The 13,550-nt window shown below is 42.3% G+C and overlaps 1 protein-coding gene across 4 annotated transcripts in view; it reads left to right on the forward strand.

Annotated features, from left to right (window-relative positions):
- The window catches only part of MED12L (mediator complex subunit 12L), a 332,574-nt gene that overhangs the window by 41,221 nt on the left and 277,803 nt on the right, over positions 1–13,550 (forward strand). The window lies entirely within an intron of this gene.

The raw sequence follows: 13,550 nt of genomic DNA on the forward strand, positions 1-13,550 counted from the left end.
TGGAACGCTGGTTTGTGCCACCATCATCCCTTGGCTGGATACAGGGGCAGCCTCCGAACTGGGCTCCTGCTTTTCCTTTTGCTCCTTACACTGCAGTCTCCGCCACACTAATCACCAAGCCTGAATCACATCATATCACGTCCCTACTTAGAATTTTGTGATAGTTTCTCACTACAATTAGGATCAAGATCCAGGTTCTCTCCTGTGGCCACCGAGGCCATCTATACCTTGCTCCCTCTTTCTACGATGTTCTGGCCACATGGTCTTCCTTCTGTCCCTCTGACCTGCCACGCCCCCTTCCTTTCTCAGGGTGAACGCATTTCCTCTTGTTTGTACTTGGGTTGCTCTTCCCTCTGGTATTCCCACCTCTCCTCTTCTTGGAGCCTTTGGTTCTAGTGCCATTTCCTCAGGACGTTTTCTCTGGCTACCTAGCTAAATAACGTTCCCCTTTCTCCCCTTCCATCCGATTATATTCTCAGTTATTCTTGTTTTATTCACAGCATGTCTCACTATCTGAAATTATCTTTAAAAATTCTGTCTCTCTCATGGCCCCCCCCCCCCCGCCACATGCACTGGCCCGTGAATACGGTAGGTATTGTTGAAAGAACTAAAGGTAAACTGGTCAGTTTTCATTCTTGATGACTAGACAGTGACTCCTGAGGTGGTGCTAAACATGCTTAATAAAAGATTTGATTTTGCATTAGAAATGTGCACGGAAAATTACATGCAAAGATGTCCACATAAAGATCAGGTTTACAAATAATTCCTTATGAAATGGAAACATGCGTGTTTTATAAAGGGAGACCCCAGCTACAAAGCTCTGAGGAGCAGGGTCAGGAAGTGCAAATGTCCTCAGGTGCAGGCAGGATCCTAAATAAGTGTGTGAGGGTGTGAGGTGGTTGGGACTGGTCGGGGGCCCTGGTGAACTAGTCACTGGAGCCCACTCTAAAAGCATGAAAAGTTAAAACAAGACAGAAAACATGGCTAGATTCCATGGCTTCCACCTTTGAGTTCAGGTGTGCTAAAGCCAAGAAGCACAAGTCAGCTGTACTTAAAACAACACCGTATTGTGCGTGTATTTAAATATTCAAGGGAAAAAGAATGGGAGGAAACAATCCTGAGTTAACAGTGATTATCTCTGAGTGTTGTTTTGGTAGCAATCTTAACTCCATACTTCTAAACGTTTTCATCTTTGACTTACTATTTTTTGGGGGGAAACAAAAGAAATGTCCCTTTTAGAAATTACCGAAGCTATACATTCTCATTACAATATTTGCCAATGGTGCCAAAGTAGAACCAATAAATGTTTAAGTTTCTTTTCTCCCTTTTTCATATTTTCCTACTTTTTTTTGAGAGAGAGAGCAAGCGAGCGAGCATGTGTGCGTAATTGAGCAAGAGGCAGAGAGAGAGAATTGGGGCTTACCGGGGTCTTGTGTTTTACCTGAAGCGGGGCTCGAGGTTACCCAATGTGGGATTCCAACTCACTCACGAACTGTGAGATCATGACCTGAGCTGAAGTCAGATGCTTAATGATGTCTGCGTAGCCTGTTTCCTCCCTATGCTGCGTGTTAGCTCAGATGGCACTTCCTAAGAGAGGCCTTCTCAGATCGCTCCAGCCAAAAGGTCATTTCTCTGTTACTCTGTCATCATCTCCTGCTTTATTTTTCTTCATAGCTGTTAATGCCACCTCATGTTATATTTTAAATTAATTTATGTATTAAAATTTTTTTTAATGTTTATTTTTGAGAGAGAGAGAGAGAGAGAGAGACAGACAGAGACAATGTGTGAGTGGCGGAGGGGCAGAGAGAGGAGACACAGAATCCGAAGCAGGCTCCAGGCTCTGGGCTGTCAGCACAGAGCCTGATGCAGGGCACCAAACCCTGAACCAGGAGATCATGACCTGAGCCAAAGTTGGACACTTTAACCAACTGAGCCATCCAGGTGCCCCTAAATTAATTTATTGATTTCTTATGTCCACTTGTTCAGCTATAATGTTTCTCCATGAGAAACCTTGTCTCATTTGTTCAGTACTGAATCTCCTAGAAGAGTACCTGGCATACAGAAGGTGCTCAGTAAGTAAGATAAATAAATGAATTATCAGGCCTAAAGCGTGTGTGTGTGTGTGTGTGTGTGTGTGTGTGTGTGTATTTGTTTCAACTCCTAATCCTTGAAACTTGTAGCATCACCAGCTATAATGGAGAGACCATTCCTCCTTTCCTTAGATTCTTTTCATGGCTTTTTGTAACTGGTTCTGTCAGTGGTTTCCTTGATCAGTTTAATCTGATTTTAACACTCATAGAAAGGATAAAGGAATCATGCAGGAATGCATCTGCCCAATGAAATATAAAACAGTTTTAGGACAAATAAAAGTCTGATAGAATGTCATCATTTGCAGAGAATGTGTAGTTAGAGTTTTTAGGGATCTCAGATAGGAATGTATCGCCACAACCATATGATTTCTGCTACCAAATGGAAGGAAGCTTAGTTCCCTTTTGTAGCTAAGAACATCAGAGACTTCTTGCATTCGTTACTTTAACCATTAATTTCCTTATTAGTGTAAGCAGTTGGTTTTTTGGAGGGGGGGGCAGTTATTTTCTACTCCCCCCCACCTCCCCGGAGCTAAAATTTCTATTATTTCCATGACAGATGGTTGATTAGGTTCACTCGCTAGCTGTGTTTTCTCTTTTGTAAGCCACATAACACACGATTCTGGTTTTTGACTCTGTCTATTAAGTATTACAGTTGATGTGTTTTTATGATCATTCATGTGTGTTTATACGTGAAATGTCAAATCCACGAAGATCAAGTGCCTAGTATAACATTTTTCGTGGTAGGATATATAAAAACTTTGACCTAAAAAAATGCTTAAAGCTACAAATGAGAATATTTTAAAAAATGCATGCATTTCAGGAGTTGACCCCTAAACTCTGAGGTCTAGTGTCTCGGAAGGAGCTTTGGGCTTTGCTCATCCCAGATCTGCCACCAAGTGACTGGTTGCTTACAGCAAAATCCTTAGTCTGTCCAGACAACAGTCTTCTCAGCTTGGATCCAGTCTAATCCATGTTACCTCTAATTTCATGTCTTTTTCATTTTCTCTTAATCCGGAGCAGTTCTTCAGCCTTTCTTTTTCTTGATAGTTTTAGAGAGGATAGACCAGCTCTCTTGTAAAATGTCCCTTGATTTTCATTTGTCCAGTTCCTTGTGATTAGATTCAGATTATGTACTCTTGGTAGGAATACCATGGAAGCAATGCTGTGAGCCTCTCAGTACATCATACTACATTGTCCCAGTGCTGGTGGTGATCACTGACTTTGGTCTTTTGGGTAAGGTGGTGCCTCCCAGATTTCTTCACTACATGTTTGCTGTTTTAACCTTTGTAGTTAATAGGTTATTTATTTATTTATTAATGTTTATTTATTTTTGAGAGAGAGAGAGAGTGTGTATGTGAGCAGAGGAGGGGGAGGGACAGAGAGAGAGAAGGAGATGCAGAATCTGAAGCAGGCTCCAGGCTCTGAGCTGTCAGCACAGAGCCTGATGCAGGGCTTGAATCCATGAACCATCAGGTCATGACCTGAGCTGAAGGCAGGCACTTAACCAGCTGAGCCACCCAGGCGCCCCCCAATAGGTAATTTAACTGTGTAGATACCTAATTCATTTTTCTGTGTTCTTGTATGTGTTTTAAAATGCGAATGTTGGGGCGCCCGGGTGGCTCAGTCTGTTAAGCGGCCGACTTCGGCTCAGGTCACGATCTCGCGGTCCGTGAGTTCGAGCCCCGCGTCAGGCTCTGGGCTGACGGCTCGGAGCCTGGAGCCTGCTTCGGATTCTGTGTCTCCCTCTCTCTGACCCTCCCCCGTTCATGCTCTGTCTCTCTCTGTCTCAAAAATAAATAAACGTTAAAAAAAAAATTAAAATGCGAATGTTCCGTACCATTTTTATTATCTGCAGAGAGCAGATTTCAGTGGTTTCAATGATCTGATCTTAGTTTACTATCACCCCATTACACCTGATATGTCTCACTCTCTGCTTTGTCTTCAGCACTTTCTTCAGCTTCTTTAAGCACATTAGAGAGTGCATTTGGAAGCATTTGGCTGTGTGGACCTAGCCATAATGTAGCAAGTTTCACACTCTAAGCAAGCTCTACAGCCAAGCAACTGCACACATATATATGTGTTGAACTGGATTAAATTGCATACACTTCAGAAGATTAACTTGCAGTAATAGGTTCTATGTTCTGGCTTTGACAGTGAAAAGAATCAGCACATTTGGGGCAAGATTGACTATCAAGTGTCACCTTTTTCTGGCATTGGTTTTATGACTTTTGTTGTCTTGATGATTGTTCTTACAATCTGTAAAGTGTCTTCAGCAGAAATGGCCTTTATTCCTTTGTAATAGAAACATATGTTTTATTTTCAGTTCCCACATTCAGTGTTGGAACAGAGCTATAAAGCACTGCTGTTTGATTTTATTGAAGAGAGTTTTTCCTAAAGTTAAGTGGGCTAACAGCAACAAGGGAGCAGGCCCCATTGTGTAAATTCTTCAAATGTAGCAATACAGAGATTGTCACTATCATTATGCAAAGAGTTACCGATCTAAAATGTGGATTAAATGGGTTGCTGTCCTAGAGAGCTTGCAGCAGGCAAAAACATACCCAGTATGGTGTGTACCTAAAAGTGAGCGGGGCCTTGGGTTTCTGGGTGAGGTTTCACATGCAATTTCTTTCTTTCTTTCTTTCTTTTTTTTTTTTTATATATATATATATTTGAAAATTTTTGTTTTACATTTATTTCTTTTTGAGAGACAGCGTGAGCATGGGAGGGGCAGAGAGAGAGACACACACACACACACACACACACACACACACACACACACACAGAATCTGAAGCAAGCTCCAGGCTCTGATCTGTCGGCACAGAGCCCGATGCGGGGCTTGAACTCACGAACCATGAGATCATGACCTGAGCTGAAGTTGAATGTTTAACTGTCTGAGCCACCCATGTGCCCCTCACATGTAATTTCAAGGCAGGTAAAGAACTATTTGACTTGGGCAAATCTTAACATCAGGGCAGAGATTTTAAAATAGAGGTGAAATTAGGGAGGTTTAGAGGAGGAGATTATAATTTTCAGTCCTTATGAGAGCTAAAAAATAAGATGTTACAGGTGGACAGATATTTAGAAAATGTTATCACAATAGGTGAGTGTTACAGATTCATGTGAACAAACACCAGACATGATGCAAAGTTGGTTTCAGAAATTTTTTTAGGGTTGGATGTTTTGTTTTTAAGATGAGAATGTTTAGTTGTCTTAAGTGTTTGACCTCACCGGAGGGAAGCATTTAAGATGGGCTAGCTAATATTTAAAAATAAGTAAAGCGTACAGTTACATAATTAAGGAAAGTCTTTGAACAGGTTAGGAAATACTACTTTATAGTAACGTGAAATTTGTACCTTTATTTGTAGGAATTTTCCCTCTGAGGAGTCCTGTTGTTGCTGAGCCAACTAATTGTAACCGTTGAATTTACTACCTTGTTTGCTCTCACTGTAGTAGTTAGCATCTCTTGAGCAATTATGGAATGTGCCTCGCTGCGGTAAGCTGGAGCATGGCACTTCTTGCAGTCTTAGATCGGGTCAGCTTGCGTCGTGTGCTGTGAAAATGATCTGTTACTTGAAGGAGCTTTTCAGCCTTGGGCATACCTCATCCCTTTGCTGTTGGAACCTGTTGCCGTGTTTCCTGTTGGCTTGTGTGAGAATAGCCTGTCCCTCACCACATCTACCAGGATTACTGTGGTGTGCTGTGATACCACATTCCCTGCTTGCTAGGTTCTGTTCTGTGGGTTTTCTGATGTATTCAGATGATCTGTGAGAGACAGAGTTTATTCCCATTTCTCAGATGAGGATACAGATGTGTAGACAGGTGCACAAAGCCCCTCAGTGTGCTGTGTCCACACTGGGTTCTGACGCTTGTGCTGGACACTGCTGGTCAGTGGGGTCAGGGAGAGTGTAGTCACTGCTCTGGAGGTGTTCACACTTGGGGGTAGGGCATATTCTCCAAACAATCCAAGTATCAGAAAAGGAAGGAAGCGCTCACAGTGAAATGAATAAATGTGCAGGGAGTCCCAAGGAATTTGGAAAGCTCAGGGAGATCCACAGGAGAAGTGAAGTTTGAAAGAGGAGGTATTTCGACAGAACTGGGGGGATGTTGTGCAGGGAAGACCACTTCTGGCAGAAGGATGGCGTCTGCAGAGAAAGAGGGTCATCAAATAGTTGGACTTGAGCAACTGCTGGGATTTTTTTCATCTCGTGTGTTAGTTGCCAGCGGGGTGGTGATAAAAGGCTGTGAGGAGCCTTGTGTGCTAAGGGTCCGTGAGTACTCTATGGGGGATGGTGGGCGGCCAGGGAAGGGCTTTTGGGTACTACTGTTGTTAGAACACTCTCCCTAAGTTTCTTGTCTGTAACGTGGAGATAGTTATAATTGGCAGTACCTTTTAGGGATGAAATGAGTCAGTGCTTCTAAAGAGTTGAGAACAGTTGCTGGCACATAGTAAATGGCCACGCAAGTGTCCACTATTGCTGGTTGCTACAGTTGCTAGCCAGCATTTATTCCATCATGACTAGCTGGTATTTATTATCTTGTGCTGGGAAGTTCACAGACACTATAGGCAGTCATAACCAGCTTGCATTGTAGGTTCTGTTATCCCATCTTGCACAGGAGGGACCTGAGCATCAAAAGTTATGTCACTTGCTGGCACAGAGGCAGCTGGACTCACTAGGGGTTTGCTCTTTCCTCCCTGCTGTGACGTGGTGGTTGCTAGGGGAAAGTCCGCATTGTGGGCTCCGTGAAGACAAGACGCATCTCTGGGCAGGCAGGTGCTGGCAGGGAACAGGCTGTGGGGTTTCAGGGCTGTGAGCAGCATCTGAGGAGTCAGAACCCTTATTCTCATGGGCACCATGGGGTCCAGGCAGAGCATAGCAAAGTCCAGCGTGCTGTGGAAACTCGACAAAGATGAAATTGTTGGCAAGAGGAACAGCTCTAATACCGACTAAGAATTGTTGAGTGTTCAGTATGGTGAAAAGTGACAAGATGTATCATGGACCTCAAGCCTTTTTGGGGGGTGGGGGGGGGACAGAGAGATTAGAAGAAGCTTAAAATGCATGCTTCGTGGTTAAACTCCCCAGGGAGCTGCTCTGTTTACCTCCGGTTGTTTCCTCTGTACCCCTGAGGTTTTGCTGGGTTGGGCATCTGTACTGGATGAGAGACTTTTCCTGGTTGACTATACTCTTGGAACCACTATTCTTATCGCCCCAAAATACAGGGAAGGAATAGCTACCCTTCTTGCACAGTGGTTAATTAATTTGTGACATATTCACTGAGCCATTTGGACTGCAGAAATAAACCCTGCTAAACACATAATTGACAGCCTGGTTTCTTATCTAAGCCAACCAGCTTACTTTCAGTTCGGGTACTTGAAGACATTCCAATACTAACTTTTTTGATTCTAGGGACAAGCTCTTAGTTTCAAGTCAAGATTGCCACTGCATTTTCAGTGTCCTCGTATCTCATTGTCATAAAAGAGATCTCTGCTTTCATTACTTTGGGAATAACTCTGAAGATTGTACAGAAGTGCTTGTATAACTGTATTTATTTTATTTTATTTAAAAAAGTTTTTTTAATGTTTATTTATTTTTGAGACAGAGAGAGACACAGCATGAACAGGGGAGGGGCAGAGAGAGACGGAGACACAGAATCAGAAGCAGGCTCCAGGCTCTGAGGCATCAGCCCAGAGCCTGACACGGGGCTCGAACTCGCGGACCGCGAGATCGTGACCTGAGCTGAAGTCGGACGCTCAACCGACTGAGCCACCCAGGCGCCCCTGTATAACTGTATTTAAATTCATGCCGTACTTAGGCCTGAAAATAGGTTTTAATTGGTGGCGTAGCTCTTGGCTACCTGGATAAAAAATTCTGCAATAAAGGCATTGGGGTAAGACTTTGGCACCTGTAACTCTCCTGTTCCCCAACAATCTTTTATCTAAAAGTTTTAGCATCTATTGGTGAACCAGGCACCAAGTCATTATTTTATTAGGAATGGCTAGATGTTGGCATTCTTCTGTGAAAACAAGCTTTCTCTTACCAACTGTGATAAATTGTAATTCTTTATAAAAAAGTCAGTAAATACTAAATTCCTTTCCTTTGATTATCAGTTTTGCTGAGTAGAATTGCTCTAATGACATGTTTAGTGGTGGTAAGTGTGTTTCTTTCTTTCTTTTTCCTATTTAAAAAAATTATCTTTGGTCATTGTGATGGGCTCATGGATTTCTATTCACCCAATATTTTACAACCAGTTACACTCTTCCTCATTTTAGTGTTCAGATTGTCCAAAAGTTGGCCAGCGGAAGATGTTTCAAGCTCTTTTGTATCCTTTCTGACATGACACCTTTTTGTCTCAGAGCACATCTTTGCTTTTTGGCACAGAAAGTGTCTCAGGCTCATCTTGTACTTTTCCTGCCTCAGGTCTGTAGTCAGTCATTGCTCAAAGGAATCCTACTTCTTTCTAGTGGGAACAGTATTTTTTTTTCTTTTTTTTTAAATTTTTTTTTGTTCAACGTTTTTTATTTATTTTTGGGACAGAGAGAGACAGAGCATGAACGGGGGAGGGGCAGAGAGAGAGGGAGACACAGAATCGGAAACAGGCCCCAGGCTCCGAGCCATCAGCCCAGAGCCCGACGCGGGGCTCGAACTCACGGACCGCGAGATCGTGACCTGGCTGAAGTCGGACGCTTAACCGACTGCGCCATCCAGGCGCCCCTAGTGGGAACAGTATTTAGAAAGCAAGACCCCAATGCTGACGGTGCTCACTGCTACTAGGTTGTATGGCATCTAGGCTTAGTCAGTGGGTGGATGGAGACCTGCCTCCCTGCGTGTGTTGTGTGTACTTACTAGAGTTTCTATTCTCATTTCCAGTTTATCTTTAACATTTTCATTTAACATTAAGTATTTTTCTTTATTCATTTTATGTTTACTTTAAAAAGTTCTAATCAAATTTAATATGCTGCAGTGTAACTCTGCATTACTCATCATTGCTCTATGGAAACATTTTCCAAAGTAAAATGTTATGGTCCTTTTCAAGGTAGAATGCAGGTGGGTGATAGGTGGTCATGATGGTGTGTGTGTGTGTGTGTGTGTGTGTGTGTGTGTGAGATCATTACATTTTTGATGAAATCAAAGGTAATATCTGCCCATGATTCCTTTTGAATTTCTTAGCAAAATGCACCAAAAGGATTTCTATTTCACTCGAATAATTGGGGGGGGGGGCTTAAGAAAAAGGTTTATTAAGTTTTTATACACTGAGGTAGATGCTGTGGAGAATTTTAACCAAGTGCCGGCCTTTAAGGGCTGTCATTTTTGGTGGAGAGAAAATGGCTTTGTCAAACAGAGCAATCGGCAGTTCATAATTACCTCTAATCATAGAGGAAATGATGGGAGATGAAAAATTAGGGAAGGCTTTCTGAAGGAGTGAAATATGAGCTGGGCCTTAAGGAAGTCTAGTCTTCGAAGTAAAAATTAGGAAAGTTTTGTTTTGTTTTAGTTTTTTATTGTATCTTGAAAAGTATTTCTTGGTCTTAGATGATTATCTCCCTTCCTGGCAAGCTGGGAGCCAATGAGTTAGGTTTAGAGTTCTGGGTACTGTATTTGCTTGGTCTTTACTGCTGTCATTTCTTCTGGTTTGCTGTTTTGGGGGAATTACCTAGTCTTGAATTTATTGTTAGAAACTTTGGATGGCAATGGGTTCATGTTTTCTAGTCAATTTTATTGTTGACTCCTGCTTGAAATGATTAATCGTCTTGTGTGATAAAATGCTAATCAGAATCCCAATCTAATTAATAGTGTAGTTCTTTGCTCTCCATGGCTATTGGTACATGCGTGCACATTTACACTTGGAATGTATTATACAACAAAAGTATTTGTTACAAGTTTTTGTAGTTTACAGACTGATACTCTGTTTTTGCATTTGGGGCACTCCTTACAAAATCCTTCTCAGGTAGCGGGTATCTCCAATTTACAAATTATGGTAAGAAAATCCAGGGAAAGTGGGAAAACTGGGAATTCCATCCTGGTCTTGCTTGCTGTACAGAATTTCCAAGCTGGTCACACCAACTGAAGGATGAATGTGGAGCTGGAGTGAGGGTGGTGTGGGGTGAGCTGTGAGGTGAGCCTTGTGAAGAAGGCTCGGTGTTCAATGAGTTTTTATTTGTTGTGCATCTTGCAGATCCATTGCTTCAACTCTAATGAATTTCAAGAAAAAAACAAACAAACCCCAAAACGGCTTCTTGTGTGAGATGAAAACAAATTTTTTAATAGCTAATATATATCCATTGTATAAAACACAGTATTCAAAGAGGGTGGTGAAGTCTCACTGTACTGTTGATCCGTACATGGTCTCCCAGACCCCTCTTCACATGCTTCGGAAGGAATTGTTACCAGTCTGGTTGTTTGTGTATCTTCCGAGATGTGTTTGCATGTATATCTTTAATGTATGTTCTTAAGAACATTGGTGCTTGTTCCATACTGAGCATATAGTGGCCCTGTTCTTTTAAAGGGCCCCAGGCTACTAACTTTAATAACTTAGGAAAGCTGTTTGTGTTTTGCAGTCTGCCCTGGAATGTTAATTCCATGATGAATAGAGAGTTTTTTTTTTTTTTTTTTTTTTTTTTTAAAGACATACTTTAAGTTTCAGAGTCCTTTTCAGAGGAAGTATATATTAATCTTTCAAATGAAATTCCTGGAATGAAGTGGCTCTAAAGTTCATTTCAACTTGCCATTATTTTGGAGTCAGGGGTACCTAGAATATATTGACAGGATAGAAAACACATTAAGGGTCAAATTACCAATTGGAGTGTCTTTGTGAGAGAGTAGCACAGCTAAAGTGAATAGATTTAGCTAGCTATTTATTAATTACATAATTTATTGTCAAGTTAGCTAACATACAGTGTATACAGTGTGCTCTTGGCTTTAGGAGTAGATTCCTGTGATTCATCACTTACATACAACACCCAGTGCTCATCCCAAGTGCCCTTCTCAATGTCCATCACCCATTTTCCCCACACTCCCTCACTCCACCCCATCAACCCTCAGTTCTCTATATGTAAGAGTCCCTTATGGTTTGTCTCCCACTCGGTTTGTAACTTTTTTTTTTTTCTTTCCCTTTCCTTCATGGTCTTCTGTTAAGTTTCTCAACTTCCACATATGAGTGAGAACATATGATCTCTGTCTTTCTCTGACTGACTTATTTCATTTAGCATAATATCCTCCAGTTCTATCCATATTGTCACAAATGGCAAATTTCATTCTTTTTCATTGCTGAGTAATAGTCCATTGTATATATACCACGTCTTCTTTATCCGTTCAGTTGATGGACATTTGGGCTCTTTCCATAATTTGGCTATTGTTGAAAGCACTGCCCTAAACATGGGGGTACATGTGCCCCTATGAACCAGCACTTCTGCATCCTTTGGATAAATTCCTAGTAGTGCTATTGCTGGGTCGTATGGTAGTTCTATTTTTAGTTTCTTGAGGAACCTCCATACTGTTCTCCAAACTGCACCAGTTTGCATTGCCACCAACAGTGCAAGAGGGTTCCCCTTTCTCCCCATCCTTGCCAACATTTGTTGTTTTTGAGTTGTTGATTTTTGGACAAAAGTGAATAGATTTAATGAATACGTCATGCATCATTCTTGGGCTCCAGGAAAAAAAACAAAAGGCCAGGTGAGTTCTGGAGGAGAGGATAATGGGGATGGGTCTGCTTCTGCTTGGTCTGTACAGTGTGTAAGCAATTTGTGTTTTAGGGCTTTTTAGTCTAGAGTTGCTTTACGTAGGTTTTGGCAATGTGATGTCTATAGTATTTTTTTTTATTTTTTTTTAAAATTTTTTTTTTCAACGTTTTTTATTTATTTTTGGGACAGAGAGAGACAGAGCATGAACGGGGAAGGGGCAGAGAGAGGGAGACACAGAATCGGAAACAGGCTCCAGGCTCTGAGCCATCAGCCCAGAGCCTGACGCGGGGCTCGAACTCACGGACCGCGAGATCGTGACCTGGCTGAAGTCGGACGCTTAACCGACTGCGCCACCCAGGCGCCCCTATAGTATTTTTTTTTAAATGTTTATTTTTGAGAGAGAGAGAGACTGCGAGCACAAGTTGGGGAGGGGCATAGACAGAGGGAGACACAGAATCTGAAGCAGGCTACAGGCTCTGAGCTGTCAGCGCAGAGCCTGATGTGGGGCTCAAACCTGTGAACCGTGAGATCATGACCTGAGCCAAAGTTGGACATTTAACTGACAGAGCCACCCAGGTGCCCCAATGTTTGTAGTATTTGTATTCATGTTCTAATGAAAGACTCTTACCTACCTAAGGCTTGTTCAGAAGTATGAACTTCACAGCAATTGCATTTAAGTCTTAAGTAGTAAACACAGTGCTTCTACTGTTGAGACTTGACTCAAACCAAGCTCATTATGAAATTAAATTCCAATGTAAAGTGTAAAGTGAAAATGTAGTTAATGTGGCTCTGTCAATGATCAGGGCTTTCAACCACTTCCTCAGTAGCAGAAACTGAGAGAGGAGTGAAGATAATGAAATGTCCAGTGTAATAATTTAAGTAGTTCACATGTCTCCATGGGGCCGGCAGCAAATGTCTTTCTCCAGGCCTGCTCCTCCCTTTCTCCTTCCACCCAAGTCCTCAGGGGAGGCTTCCCTGTATATCTGAGGTTTCAGTGGTGCACAGAGGTATGTTCTGCACACAGGGAAGCATAGCTGTGGTTTCCTTACCAAGTCTATTGTCGAGCTGTAGCTTTCCTCTCCTGGGGCAATAAAACTTGAGGCTTAGTCTCAGATGTGGAGGACTGTGGGGACCTGTCCTAAGGGGTTAATTAAATGCACCAATTTAATATTTGTGAAAATAGTGTGCCTGTTATTTCTTGACAGGAATATCTCAGCGTGGCCAAGGTCGCCGCTCATTCAGGTATACACAGATATCTGAAAAGCTTTGAGAAATGTACCATATGATAATTATAGCATTAATTTCAGAGAGCCATCTCACGTTCCTGAGAAGGAGCAGAGCCGGGCAGATGTTGAGTATGAGCCCGTCTGTTAGGAGGAAACCCCTGAAGCTGTACTTCTGCCGAGAAGTCGGGGGTGTGATTGATGTGGTGAATAAGAAAGTCTTGTTCTGGGGGCTAAAATTGGCTTCTGTGGTTGCCAAGAGCCTTGGCTTCAGTTGCTTGTATGGGGCTGATAGGGAAAAAGGACTATTGGAAAAAAATTCCTAAATGCAACAGTTAACATTGCATACGTCAGAATGGAAACAAAAACTGGGAGACCTGATAGCCTAGAGTGCCAAACCAAGAGAAGTGTCAAAGTCTCTTCTCCTCAGGTGTGAGATACTCCACAGCACCTAGGATGCAGAAAGGCACAGTTAGGAGTTTACTTGCTTCCTAGGAATGCAACTCTTTTGCTCCTACCAGCCCTCCCCTGTCAGCCCCACTTCCTCCTTTCCCTGCCCA

This window comes from Neofelis nebulosa, chromosome 5, assembly GCF_028018385.1.
Source record: "Neofelis nebulosa isolate mNeoNeb1 chromosome 5, mNeoNeb1.pri, whole genome shotgun sequence".
Taxonomy (NCBI): domain Eukaryota; kingdom Metazoa; phylum Chordata; class Mammalia; order Carnivora; family Felidae; genus Neofelis; species Neofelis nebulosa.